Source organism: Globicephala melas, chromosome 5 (genome assembly GCF_963455315.2).
Source record: "Globicephala melas chromosome 5, mGloMel1.2, whole genome shotgun sequence".
Taxonomy (NCBI): Eukaryota; Metazoa; Chordata; class Mammalia; order Artiodactyla; family Delphinidae; genus Globicephala; species Globicephala melas.
Window position 1 is genome coordinate 9,992,964 of NC_083318.1, and position 15,800 is coordinate 10,008,763.

General features: G+C 34.1%; 1 pseudogene; it reads left to right on the forward strand.

The window, feature by feature from the left end:
- Nucleotides 1-313: 313 nt before the first annotated feature.
- The window catches only part of LOC115863753 (large ribosomal subunit protein bL9m-like), a 36,376-nt pseudogene continuing 20,889 nt past the window's right edge, over nucleotides 314-15,800 (forward strand).

A 15,800-nucleotide genomic window follows, 5' to 3' on the forward strand; every position in this document is an offset into this window, starting at 1 on the left:
AAAGCTTCTAATAGATCTTTTAACCAATTGAAAGATTTTAAGTGTCTTAGATCCAAAAAAAAAGAAGAGGAGGTGGGAGAAATGGGTGAAGGTGGTATTTTTTAAAAATCTAATTCACTAGAGATTAACAACCCCATCAAATATTAATAAACATCAATAAATAATTCTAAGAACAATGAAAAAGTTTTAAATCACAGCAAAATACAATTGTAGGAGCTGGTATATTAGCCAGGGTTCTCCACAGAACACAAAGGAGATACGTATATACAGAGAGACAGAGAGGAATTTATTATAGAAATTGACTCATGCAATTATGGAGGCTGAGACCTTCCATGATTTACCACCTGCAAACTGTAGAACCAGGAAAGCCAGTGTTGTAATTCAGCCCGAGTCAGAAGGCCTGAAAATCAGGAGTGCCAATGTTCAAGGTCAGGACAAGATGGATGCCCAGTTCAACCAGAGAGAAAATCAGCCCTTATTCCATCTTTTTGTTCTCTTCAGGCCCTAGAAAAACTGGATGATGTTAACCTGCATTGGTAAGGGTGTTATTGTTTACTCAGGCTACCAACTTAAATGCTAATCTCTTCTGGAAACACCTTTACAGACATACCCAGAAATAATGTTTTTCTTTTTTTTTTTTTTTTTCATTGTCTGGGTAGTATTCTACATATTGATTTCTCTCTCTCTTTTTTTTTTTTCAGAAATCATGTTTTACCCACTACCTGGGCATCCCTTAGCCCAGTCAAATTAACATGAAATTAACCATCACACCCAGTGCATAATCTCAACCCTTAAACTGTGTGTTTTAGAATTCACAGAGGCTGAGAGAAGAATGACTTTTGACCAATATGTAAGTATTACTTTAAAAAATATAATTTGAGGAGAAATTCAAGACACCTAAAACATTATACCAATTTATTTGCCATAGTACACAATACATGGGCCTGACTTGCATCTCTATAATGCAAAAATGAAAATTTAAATTACTGAGAGTCTCATGAAAACAGCTCTTGAAACTTAATACTCCAGGGTCATTAAAAGAAAAACTGGGGGTTTCCCTGGTGGTGCAGTGGTTAAGAATCTGCCTGCCAATGTAGGGAACACAGGTTTGAGCTTTGGTCCGGGAAGATCCCACATGCCGTGGAGCAACTAAGCCCGTGCGCCACAACTACTGAGGCTGTGCTCTAGAGCCTGTGAGCCACAACTACTGAAGCCTGCGCACCTACAGCCCATGCTCCGCAACAAAACCACAATGAGAAGCCTGCGCACCGCAACAAAGAGTAGCCCCTGCTTGCTGCAACTAAAGAAAGCCCGCAGCAACAAAGACCCAACACAGCCAAAAATCAATAAATTAATTAATTAATTTAAAAAAAAGAAAAGAAAAACTGGGTCTTTACTAGGGAAAGAAAGAATTTATTAACTAGTAATTTTTTTTCATGTGATATTATTATTTATAATAAATTAATAATTTAGCATTCTAATTTTAATATGACTTTCACAAAAATTACTTTACCAAGGCAGCAGAATTGTGGAAGTAGTACTAGATACGAATTTAAAAGAACTATTCTTAGAGTCTTTTCTTCCATTTTACAGGTCTGTGGCGTTGGGCAAGATACTTAAGCTCTCTGATCTTTAGTTTCTTCACATGTAAAATGGGGATAAGAAAATAACATATATTTCATAAGGTTAATTTAGGTAGATTTACTTAGACCAGGAAATAGATATTTGTTAAGTGAGAATTCTGTAAACTCTGAATATATTAAAACTGAAAAACGTAAAAACCATTGGATTAACAAGATTCCACACATATAAAAGATAAAAGCAGGATGGTCTGCTGTTAGATATATTACTCTAATTCCTACTGAATTAATATGAAGTATACATAACATAGAAATATAATCATTTTATTTACTCAATCAATCTACATATGCCATAAATTAATTATTATATTATAGCTGATTCAACCTTTAAATCTAGTTGAGGACATGACCACAGTCATTACCACAGTGGCCATTAAGTACAGTTCTCTATCAAAATGGGAAAAAGTATTTTGGTTTAAATTGGTAAATATCTGAACATTTCTAGGACTGACTGAGCAAAATTTCATAATCATTCACTATATCACTTAAATGATGCACTAGAGTCCTTAATTAAACCCAGATATTTCTTTGTTTTTCACCCCAACCAGTGCATTCTATTGTCTGTATAATCTAGATATGAGAAGTGAAGAGAAGCTGAAATATTGATTCCAGTGAGCTAAGAAGCCCAATGTAAAACTAGTGAAAATTTTTAAAACATGTTTTTCTTGTATAGTTTTGTGTATAGTGACCAATAAATTATATGTATATCTAATTAAACTGCAAACTATGAACAAATTAAAATATACATGTTTGTGATGAAGAATTACTTTTGTTCTTCACACAGTTTATGACTTTAATGTTAATATACAAGACTTGTAAACTTTCATTCATGTTCATGACCAAGATATTAAAATATATATAAAGTTATGGATTTCAATACTTCAGTCATATATTCGCAGCCCCAAAGATCTAGATGTATATGAAACATAACAGCAGGAAACAGGTTGAAAGCATTTGTTTTTAAAATACTCTACACTAAAAGATATATATTTATGGAGACTCATTATGATACAATCTAATGATCTAATTTCCAAGGAAATTTCCTTTTAAGGAAGGCATATTTTATTATGAATTTCTTTAGCAATTTAGTAAGCAAATTTCCTTGACTATTGCCCAATGATATTATTTTATATTAAATTTCTTTACATGTCAAAATAGTTTATTGAAAGTTTCTGATTTGTAAATACATTTAAATGTGCATATATTAACACAGATTTAGGCATATGATGGGCTTCTAAATTATTATGTGGCGTTATATAAAGATCAAATAGTCAATATTTTATATTAAATATAACATAATTATGTTCAGTATTTTACATAGACTAGGCTAAAAGTAAATATGAAATTCAGCATTGCATTATGTATCTTGAAAACTATACTGGAACCATGTTTGCATTCTCAAGAAAAGTCCATTTTAAGTGTTGGGAATTTATAATATATTCTCTCTCTTCCCTGTTTCATAGTAATTTTAGTCCTTCCATAGTTGATTCAGTAGTCAACATGAGCTTATCAAAAACAAGTTTCAGCAAATTGCATTCACTTTGTTTTCAGATGGGGTTTCTAGTTTATAATCAGAAGGAAGTCTTTTCTATAGTAGATCTTGTTTTCTAGAAATAAAATACAAACTGGTTAGCTATTTGTCAGAATTCTGTAGGGATTCTGGGAGTAGATAGAAAAGTTGATTGATTCCTCTGTGTGGCCTCTTTCAACTCATAATATCTGATCACATTTTTTCAGCTCTATACACTAGTATTATTCGGTTCTAGGACAAGAGCTGCAGTGGCTGTGTCACTTGTTCAGTGATATGACTTCAACTTAAGTGCCTAGCACTATAGCTCTGTTTTTCCACTAATGTCCTAATATGGTTTTGTATCCCACTTGTTTACTTGACACAGATTAATAATATGCACTAAACTTTGAGCTTAACTCTAGAATCAAGCCAACATAAACTTGTCATATATAGAGAGAAACAAAATATGTGATAAAATCTTTACTGGGAGCACAGCTGACCCTTCCTATCCTGTCTTGCCCTTGGTCCTCAGTATTCTGTATACTGTCTTCTCCAAACATACATAGGGTATTCAATTATTTCCACGGTCTATAAAATATTTATCTTCTGTCTAAATCTTATTAAACATCTATTGTCATGTTCCCATGTACATTTATGGGTCACTCTACCTTCAAAACTTATGTTCCTTATGACAGCAAAAGTCACTGTTCATTAAGGTATCAACTTTGGGATCGTTGGCTCCATGCTCTTAACTCCTAACACAGTTATTAATTTCTATCAATTTTACCTCCCAAATTTCTCCCAATGTTATTTAATTTTCTCAGTGTCTGTTGTTGCTGTCTTACTCTGGCCACCATCTCACCTATCTTACAGAAACAACCTCAAATTGGTCTCCCTAGACTTGGTAGTTATGTTAAACCCACCATTCAATCCATCCTTCACCCAGTCGCCAAACTTGTTTTACCAATCTCTTACTTAAACCCTTTAATTATTCTGATTTAACTCCAAATTTCTTGCTTTACAAGTTGCTTATAGTCAAGAACCAGTTTTGGATGGAATTAAGGAGGGATGAAGGGCAGTAGGAAGCGAGGGAAGGAGTAAGGGGGAAAAAAGAATGACTAAAGTAAAAAGAAAATAAGAAAGTAACATTTTAATCAAATAAGAAGTGCTTAGCTGAGTTATCAACCTATGCTTTATTTGTAAGAATTAGTTCACTTCTAGTAACAATAGTATTACATTTAATAAAAAAACATATTTTCATCTTCCTTAATATTACATGCTAGGAATGACCACCAGTGACATTTTTCAATACGTGAAAGCTATAGTCAGGTTTTTACTTTTTCTTCTTTTCTATTTTTAGTTCTTAAAATCATGATGTGCTACTAATTGGGAGAAAAAAAATACCCCAGGTGACAAAATTACAATTGTAATAAAAAATAGAAAACAAGCTACTTGATATTTTTTTCTTAGTAACACTACAACTTTTAACATTTTTTTACTAACTCAAAGAGATTCATATGCAGGCTACAAATTTACTGCATGATTATTTCAGAACACTATTTAATTTGAAAATCAGAGATAAGGTGTTGATAGTCTGTATAAACACATAAGTTAAATTATCTTGCTAATATGAAATTCAGAAGTTAGACTCAGAACATAAGACACAAAGTATGGAAAAGCTAGTTAGAAAATATTCAGAAAGGCTGATTTACAAAAGGAGAGAGAGAAAAATTCCTGCAATATCCTTATTTCAACTTGTTTTCAAATGCAGATCCCAGGTCAGTATTTGAGGTGAATAATCATTTATTCACATGATAAATATTGAATCAGTATTTGATATCAGAGCTTAGTAATTCTTTGTAACAAAACTGTGAATTTAATTTGAAAAAAAAATAGTATATCAATCTCTCAGCAATAAAGATGTTAGCTAAACGGTCATTTAAAAGTCATCATGGGCACTGTAGGAATATAAATTCCAGAAAGATGAGATGTAATTGTGAAAACTTTTTTATTGAACTACAAGTGGGATAACACTAATTTGATATGTTCTTAAGCAAAAAGGGAATTTCACAAAACGTCTCCCCCTTCTTCTCTCCTTCTCTTCCCCCCTTCTTCCATCATTCTGTTCATCTTTCTCTCCTTCATCCCTTGCCCCCTTCCCCATCCCCTTTTACTCTTACTACTCTCCTTTGTCTAGACGTTCCTTCTTTTTATGCAGACTAGCTTCATCAACATGGCACAAACCAGGACTATCAAAAACAAGCTCCTCATATCACTGCTACCAGGAAGGGAGTACAGGTCACTATCCTGGGAAACGGTGTTGATTTGCCCAGTTTGAGTCAGATGTCCAGGCCTGGGCTAAGCAACTGTGCTTGGGGGTGGGAATAATGACTACCTTAGCTTCCAAGCTTTCCTCTACTTAAGTCCAAGACAGCAGAGAATTCTAAGGTAAAATCTGCCATCTAAACGACATGTTTGAGAGAATTTTCCAGATTCAGAGGGTGATGTTTTTGTCACAAAAACTACAGATGAGCTTTTACAAGCTGTTCTGGATTATATGGGAACTGAAGGAGGTGAAGATAGACTGATGACATTTTTTCTGAGGGATATTTTCTAAAGGTATATAACAATGTCAATATATCAAGGGAAGAACCAAGGCTATTTCTCTGTGAAGGGATCTAAAATCAACTAGAATTAGTCAATACATCCATTTAAAGCTTTTTATAAAAGCTACTTCCTTCTTGTCCTCTTTGTACTGTCCCAACAGCAAACTATTATACTTTGGCAAATTTACTTTCTGGCATTCATAGGGGAGTTACACACAATCGAAGAGCAGAAGGCCATGTTCATCCCTGTTCTAGGGGAGAGTGAAAGCAAATAAACAGGCTGTCCAGGGCATAATGCCTCACAACCCATTTCTGGTCTGGGAGTAAGCCCAGAGTAGAGGAATGGATAGCTGGGCTGCCGTTTTGTCCACTTCCATCTCAAAAGTTTGCTTACTCTTCATGATTCATGATATCAATATTCTCATGGTGCCTTAATTTTAGATCCAAAGACTCACTTCCTTTTTTTATTTCCATTGAATTATCTAGTATTATCAATACTGAAAACATTCTGAGCTTCTATAATTTTCTAGATATTATGCTTAAATTTTCTCATTAAAGTTTTCTTAATCATGACAATGGATCTGTTAGTCAGCTCTTTTTATTCTCATTTTTGAAGTAAGAAAACAAGGAAGACAGGTTGAAGAAATTCTCCAGGGTCACATAACCAGGAAACGTGTGTGAGTTTCAGTCACAGCTATGACTAACACTGCTGTCCATCATTCCTTTTTATTTTTTTTTAATAGATCTTTATTGGAGTATAATTGCTTCACAATACTGTGTTAGTTTCTGTTGTACAAGGTGAATCAGTCATATGCATACATGTATCCCCATATCTCCTCCCCCTTGAGCCTCCCTCCCACCCTCCCTATCCCACTCCTTTAGGTGGTCACAAAGCACCGAGCTGATCTCCCTGTGCTATGCAGCTGCTTCCCACTAGCTATCTATTTTACATTCAGTAGTGTATATATGTCCATGCTACTCTCACTTCGCCCCAGCTTCCCCCTCCCCCGCCGTGTCCTCAAGTCCATTCTCTATGTCTACGTCTTTATTCCTGCCTTGCCACTAGGTTCATCAGTACCATTATTTATTTTATATTTTTTAGATTCCATATGTATGTGTTAGCATATGGTATTTGTTTTTCTCTTTCTGACTTCATTCTGTATGACGGTCTCTAGGTGCATCCACCTCACTACAAATAACTTAGTTTCATTTCTTTTTATGGCTGAGTAATATTCCATTGCATATATGTGCCACATCTTCTTTATCCATTCATCTGTCGATGGACACTTAGGTTGCTTCCATGTCCTGGCTATTGTAAATAGAGCTGCAATGAACATTGTGGTATTGACTCTTTCTGAATTATGGTTTTCTCAGGGTATATGCACAGTAGTGGGATTGCTGGGTCATATAGTAGTTCTATTCTTAGTTTTTTAAGGAACCTCCATACTGCTCTCCATAGTGGTTGTATCAGTTTACATTCCCACCAACAGTGCAGGAGCATTCACACCCTTTCCAGCATTTATTGTTCCTAGATTTTTTGATGATGGCCATTCTGACCAGTGTGAAGTGATACCTCATTATAGATATGATCTGCATTTCTCTAATAATTAGTGATGCTGAGCATCTTTTCATGTGCCTCTTGGCCATCTGTATGTCTTCCTTGGTGAAATGTCTATTTAGGTCTTCCACCCATTTTTTGATTGAATTACTTTTTTGGATATTGAGCTCCATGAGGTGTTTGTATATTTTGGAGATTAATCCTTTGTCAGTTGTTTCATTTGCAAATATTTTCTCCCATTCTGAGGGTTGTCTTTTTGTCCTGTTTATGGTTTCCTTTGCTGGGCAAAAGCTTTGAAGTTTAATTAAGTTGCATTTGTTTACTTTTGTTTTTATTTCCATTATTCTAGGAGGTGGGTCAAAAAAGATCTTGCTGCGGTTTATGTCAAAGAGTGTTTTTCCTATGTTTTCCTCTAAGAGTTTTATAGTGTCTGATCTTACATTTAGGTCTTTAATCCATTTGGAGTTTATTTTTGTGTATGGTGTTAGGTAGTGTTCTAATTTCATTCTTTTACATGTAACTGTCCAGTTTTCCCAGCACCACTTATCGTCATCTACTACAGCATTCAAATACTTCTCAAATACATTGCTATTGTCCACTGTACTAATTCCAGTTTTATTACCTGATGCTTAGATATTCCCAGTAGTCTTCCCCAGGTCTCTCCTTACTTCAGTCTTTCCTTCAGATCCCTGCCATATCAGTGTTCTTCCACATCATTGCAAAATGGCACTCATCCTCAAAAACCTTCAGGACCAAATGATATAACTTACATACCATTTCTTACACATTCCTGATGAAAGCTAAGTATCCAATGTAATCTTTAATAGAATGAATACTGGTTATCAACTGCAACACAATCTAATCCAAATAACCCCCAATTCTACTCTATCTTTAACTAAATGGGCACTTATTTATGGCCCCCGTTGAATATCAATCAACATCTTTGTGCTGCCTGATCTGTGTCAGTCAGAAATCATTGGCTGTACTTTTCATCTCCTATCAACTCACTTGACACTCCAGGTGCCATCTAAGAGTTTTATATTTATCCTTTCTATGACTGTTTGGCCATGTACTTGAGACTTGAGGTTAGGTACTGTCTTCAACTTTTTGTATACCAAAGAACATCTAACAATTGCCTTGGCTATAGATTGTCAAAAACAAAAAACTTACTTTCTCTTAGTTGCTTGTGATCTTATTTAATTAATTATAGGTAATGTCATAGTGGGATTAAAATATTCTCAAGTAATCACTTTCGTTTTCTAGCTAAGGTTTTACCACCTACCTGCTCAGTGATTTTTTTTTAATTGCAAGGAATGTGAGAGATGAATTCAACTTGGGGAAGGAGAAGGCTATGATGACACAGAGCTGGTCTCCACCAGATGTAAAGGAAAAGTAAAATAGAGCATGCCTGTCCCTAGAAGGACAGAAAGAGAATGGGGGGATAGTTGTAGGGAAATCATATTATCAGGCAAATATGTTCCTGTTCCTATCCTCCATGACAAAATCCTAGAAAGTGAGATGTTACATAATTTGGAATAGAAAGCTAAGAGACTGTACCCTTATTAACTTCTGGAATTTTGTATGGGTTGTCCACTAAGCAAGCATTCCCAAATTAAGCCAGAAGGTCTAAAACAAACTAAAAATGATGGCATGACATGGCAGGCTAAGAGAGAACCAGAGTAGTACTCCAGAAGTTTTTACAAGTTCTATTCATCAGGAAAATGAACCACAAATTTCCAGCATACCTCAAGGCTGAGTTGAGATCCATAGGTGTGTCATGAAAGGAAGAGACGTCCTTACCCTAAAGGGTGATAATCAATGGACATCCTAACACAGGTCCCAGGTGGAGGACCTGGCTGAAACTCAAGAAGAGTCTGCCAAATCTGTGTGATTAAAACTGGGTTTGGCAGGGAAAAGCACTGGGCACTCACCCAACAAGAGAATGGAAAATTTCATCAGTGGTCATCTTGACAGATACAAGTACAAGCAATTTGGAGACCACTGAAGCCAACAATCTTGCGGCTGAGTCCAACTAAAGGTCAAAGAAAAAAGTTCTATATTATGTTACGGAGTCTTCTCCTCCATCCAGGGGTTGCAGAAACTTTCACACTCAAACGCCTTCTGGAATAGGGAGAAGGAGGTGGCTATAAAGAGACTGCTTAAGATAGAGAAAAACTGCTTCAAATAATAACAGATCAGGATACCTTAACCAGAAAGTTTAAGAATCCCTTCACTCCAACAATGAAGGGATTCTCTCAAGAATCCCTTGAGAGAAGGTTTAGAAAATAACAAATAATAAGTAATTTTTTCCTTCCCATTTAAGTAAAGAGTATCAAATTTTGGATCTTGATACAGTTTAAATCATGCCTATAAGTATTTAAGCATTTTTGTCAAATTTTCTAAGCCACAATTGGAGGAAAAAATGTGAATAGAGTCTTTGGCAGAGACTGGTGTATTCTACCCCAGTATCTACTCTCTCCTACTTCTTCAGAAATAAAAACCTGTAAGTATTTTAGCTAAGCACATAGTCATTCAAAATGAACACTGTAATTCCTGGTAACCACCTTACCAGGAGATATGATTAAATTCTGGACAGTGAAATATGTGAATTTTTGAGTGACATCTTCTGGAAAAAAATCCTTTACCCTCAGTGAAAACCCCTAACCTTCAGTATACCAGGAAACGCATCACCAGTTACCACCTGACTCCAAAGGTCCTTTTGAATTTTTAAAAAATCATTTTATCATCAATGTAGATTAATAATGAAGGGATAGTAAAAAAAAATTTTATTAGAAATTTTAATAAAAAATAAATATAATACACAACACTATAAATCAACTATACTTGAATAAAATAAATTTTTTAAAACTTAAAAAAAATAAGTATAGTAAACCTCTTTGTATCAGGTATATTTTGGAGCACAAATGTCATAAAGGCTGAAAGGACACTGTCATTATTCCTTGCAGCAAGAGGATGGTCCAATTCTTTTAGAAATGTATGATGAAGTCCTTTCTGCTGAATGACTACCTGGATGAGGATATCATATATATTTTATTTACTAAGAAATATATACTTTACAAATTGATTCTTGAGTTTGAGGAAATTTAACTAGGACATTGTAGTCTGAAAACTCATAGTCTGAGACTGCATTTATAGGGTCAATTTCACTGTCATTGTTAGTGTCTAGGACAGTGCTGTCTAATAAAATCATGTGAGCCAAATGTGTGATTTTAAAATTTCTTAAGAGTCACATTGAAAATGTAAAAAGAAATGGGTGCAACTAATTTTTTAATTTTTATTGGAGTATAGTTGGTTTCCAATGTTGTGCTAGTTTCTGCTGTACAGCAAAGTGAATCAGTTATACATATACATATATCCACCCTTTTTAGATTCTTTTCCCATACAGGTCATTATAGAGTATTGAATAGAGTTCCCTGTGCTTATTAGTTACCTATTTTATACATAGTAGTGTGTATACGTCAATCCCAATTTTCCAATTTATCCCTCCCCCCAAAGCTATTTTTAATAATATATTTTTAATACATCAAAATATTAACATTATCATTCCAAAATGAAATAAATATAAAGTATGAGATATTTTGCTTTGTTTTCTCATACAAAGTTTTCAAAACATGGTGTGTAGTTTATGCTTAATAAACATTCTAATTTGAGCACATTTCAGGGGCTCACAAGCCACATGTGGCTATTAGTGGCTACCATATTGGACAGTGTAGTTCTAGACAATTATATGTCTTCTTGTATTTATATTCTAATAGTTACAAAACATCTAACCTCACCAGTTTTCTTCTCTTTGCCATTATGGGCGGAAAATGAGAAACTCCAAATTCTCAGTTGTGCTCAATGAAAGCTAAAAGCAGACTATCAATTAGTTTCCTTTGCACCGTCTTGAAATAATAATGCAATATCTGGAGCAACTGAATAACCTGGTGACATTAGCATCTCTTCATATGAGTATTTTTTTAGCATGGTTTAGAATAACTGATGAGTGATGAAATAATTTCTAAGATGATAACAGCAAAAGGTTTCAAGACATCAAAAAATAATTTAAGAACACATAATGTATTTGAGATTTATAAGAGGATCCAGTCAACCCATACAAGTAATTGTAACATACAATGAATTTTATTTTATTTTATTTTATTTTATTTTTTTTTGCGGTACGTGGGCCTCTCACTGTTGTGGCCTCTCTCGTTGCGGAGCACAGGCTCCAGACGCGCAGGCTCAGCGGCCATGGCTCACGGGCCCAGCCGCTCCGCAGCATGTGGGATCCTCCCGGACCGGGGCACGAACCTGAGTCCCCTGCATCGGCAGGCGGACTCTCAACCACTGCGCCACCAGGGAAGCCCCAATGAATTTTATTTTAATACTAAAAAGAAAAGAAAATTTTAAGATATTTTCCTCTGGTCTTCAGCGGACTCCTGAGAAAATCATAACATATTAAACATGAAAAATAATTAGACATGTTCAAAAATAGAAACAAAAACTAAAATTGAGTACATTGCACATTAATAGTATACTGAGGGTTAGAGACATATGGTGGACCAACTTGCCACTTTGTCTTCGTCCATCCCTCTATTCAGCTTCCTAGAATGTGATGTAATTTCAGACAATACAGCAGTCATCTTGGCCCAGAAGCACAAAGTACTCACACTCAGAAATATCACAATTGTTAGATGAAAGAATCTGGTTACTAAACCAGGAGCTACCTCCTGACTTTTTAACATGAGAGATGTATTTGGCAGTTGCCCTCAATATGGCCTTCTCACAGCATTGTGTACCAATAGGATTATACCTGTGTTTTTAATAATATCCCACCACTCAAAGAGACTTTCGCATAGCACAATAATAAAGTCAATCCTGAATTAGACTGAAAGAAACCTCTTATTTATTAAAAATATCCTTCACCCAAGTTCAATTTTCTTCTCTTTTCCTCCCTGTGCTTGTTTAATGAATCCAGACGATTCAAACACCAATCAAGGTTTTGTTCATTTTTAAGGCTACACTGATGTTGAAATGATGAGAACTGGTGAATAATAATTATCATATAAAGCACAATTTATTGTAAAAATATGGACGGATTTTTGAATAGGTGAAATTTCTATCAGTATGTTCATTGCCATCTCCAAAATAGTGCTAGCTTATTCAAATAGGACTATTGTTGTTACAATATGATGTTTACCCTTTGATTTTTTTATGTTTTCTTAAGTCTGGGCACTGTATGATCTATATTTGTTTCACAGTTGAGTATGAATAAAACATCAGAAACTAAGTTATACGTTTAGGTAATATAAAATTGGCTTGACATCTTTGTACATATCATCAAATCTAGCAGAAAAATACATTTTCTTCATTTTCAAACTAGAAGGTGGTTTCTTTTGAAATGAATAGGTCAAGAAGCAAATTGTATGCATTTTAAAATATGAACATAGGAAACTACAAAGAAGAAAGAGAGCATGTAGGTCAGGTTAATGATCCTTTACTTATCACAACCTGACCAAAATCTATAAATGTTAAAATATTTTTATGTTATTTCCTAAAGTATTTCAAGTATTTGAAAGCTTGGCACAGAAATGCTATTTTATACTACTTTTTTCTAAACACTCTGCTCTATTTTCCTTTTGGTGTTAACACATCTAAGGAAATATGTAAACATTGGGTTTAAGACTTATAGGAAAAGAATTATGAACACTAAGTCCAGAAAAAAAAAAGATTTTTGGGGTGAAATGAAAGATGAAATGAATTTTTCTTAAAGAGAAACAATAACCAGAAGCATCGTGCTTTTTTTTTTAATCAAACACATTTTGTCTTAGTAACTTTTTAGCACTAAATGAGATTAAAGGTGAAATTCATAAATAAGTTAGGATTTTGAGTTTTCATATTGTGATTATTCATTTCTAGTACCTGACAAATATGTGAACCAATACCATTCTTTCATCTTAAAACTAGATCTACTTCTGAACAGACTCTACATTTTGAATTAATTTATTGGAAATTAAGAGGCATAGCAACAAACACAGGAGGCAACAACTGCATTCTGAGTTCTACTCTGACCTTTATCTTTCAAAACAGTAACTCTCCAAAATTTCTGAAAGGTTAACTAATCTCTTAAAAGGTCACCTGTCTTTAAACTAGCTACAGTATATAAATGCTTTTCTGCTATCCTGGAGCAATTCATCAATAACTCATTAAAATAGCACTGCTTCTTTCTTGAAGTTTTTACTTTCTTGCAAGGCTATTTCCTCTTGGTCAATATAACATTTAATGTATGTCATAATTTATGAAAATATGATTATATAAGACTATTATGGTGTTCAATTAATTAAAACTATTTATTGAGTACCTAGTATATACCAGGCAGAGATCTAGGTGCTAAGGAAAGAAAAGTCATAAATCAAAAGAAGTGTTTGTTATAATGTGTGTTTATGTATAGTAAGTATGGTTATATCAGCATGTGGTATTTAAGCCAATATGGTGGCTCATAAACCCTTTGAAAGATAATATACTTACTTTAACACTGATAAAACAGATGTAAATATTTGCAAAACTATTTTTTCTAACTCATTTGGGAGTCTACCCTTAATGTTAAATATCAATTTATGCAAAATTTTGCCCTTGGAGGTACAATTGGGTATTTTAATGTGATCAAAAGGCATTAAAAGTATAATAGGTTGTATAAGGTACCTATGATGGATAAAAAGGGTTCCTATTTGCAGACAAGGATAGGATTCCAAAGTAATGACACAGAATTTGCTTCTATATTCTGCAAATTGATCCAAAAGCTATTTTGTTGTTGTTGATATTCTGAAGAGAAAAAGAAATAGTTTTTGTAGAATCTTTGTTTATTGTTTAAAAATGAATCTCACTAAATCCCACTAATATGTATTACCCACTCATTAATTAAGGCCCCAAATGTCATTCTACTCAGAAGGGCAATGATACGCTTTACGAAGAAAGATTTTTCTTCCAAAGAAACAGCAATTAGTCCATCCTTTGGATGAACAATTGTAGTTGATAATAAAAGTGCAAAAGCAATTTAAAACCCATCTTGCTTAACAATATTCTGGTTTCTGGCATTTATTAAATTCATGTTTTTCAAACTGTGGATTTGACATATATTACCTAGTTTTCCCTAAGCATAAAAGGTTATAAAACAGAAAATGCATCAATAAATACCAGATGTATAAATCACATGTAGTGAAGCCAAGAAGTGCTATATGAAACTTGTGCTTTGATTATGTTTCTTTATGTGTCTCTATGTAGTCATAGGCACTAGGCTGCAATGTAAATTGCATTTCTTACAAAGTTTTTGTTTCGAAAGACACTAAATTAGAACATTATGTGAAACAGTCTGAAAGTATCAATAAGAAATAATGGCTGATTTTCAAAAATGTATTTTAATTTCACGTCTCTTCCTTTTCCTGAAAATAAGCTGAAAGCTTTAGCATTCACTAAATTGGATATATAAAAGTTCATGCTGATTTGAAAAGAGAACTCAGAGTTGTGATTGAAGTTGTAGGAATAAGAGAAAAACAAATGAAAGTTATTTAAAGTCACTTCCCTGTACGGGCATTCAAAACGGAAAAGTTCATTCATTCCAACACACAATTTAGATACATTACTATGAGATTAACTTAAGTAAACAGTATACTCAGAATATCATTTACAATTACAGCTATGTTAGCTATCTAACAATATTGTTTTAAATGAAATTTTACATATCAAATCTATGCTTTTAAAATATTATATGCACTTGGACTTCCAATTCAGTGCGGGAAATTGAGGCAATAGTCTTTGACGATGGTGTTTGCTATTATTGCCTTTTAACAATCTAAATGAAATCCTGTGATGTTTACTTAATTCCTTAAATTTGAATCCTCATTCTTGCTGAGTGTACCCTTGTGTCTCTATTGAAAGTTAAACGGGTTCTACTCTACTCGTATCTTAGTGCGCATTTGTTGAAAAGCCAGAGTCGATTCGTTTCTCCCGTCACCTGCCACACGCTGAATTGCAGTCCAAGAGAGCAAGGATGTACTTGTGTATATAAAGTATTCAGACAGTTTAAAGGACCGTGATAAAATAAATATCTTTGTTTCCCCCATAGAGGTTAAGAAAGTGAAGATTTTTTCAGAATTGTCCTCCCTCACCAGCAACAAACAAGAGGTAATAACTAATGTGAATGTTGGGTTAATTAGCTTCTCCCTTTACAGAAAAATGAGTCACATATGCTCTCCGATCCAGATGAGGTTCCATTATGATTATGTTTAGCTTTATATAAATGGAAACATTCGGCGTAAAGTCTAGTATTGTCAATCACTATATATATATATATATATATACACACATATACATACATTATTGTGTATATGGTAGATGATACGATTTCCTGTCCAAATATCTACTTTGTTTTTCTGGGTTTTTTTTCTTTTTTTGTTTTGCGGTACGCGGGCCTCTCACTGTTGTGGCCT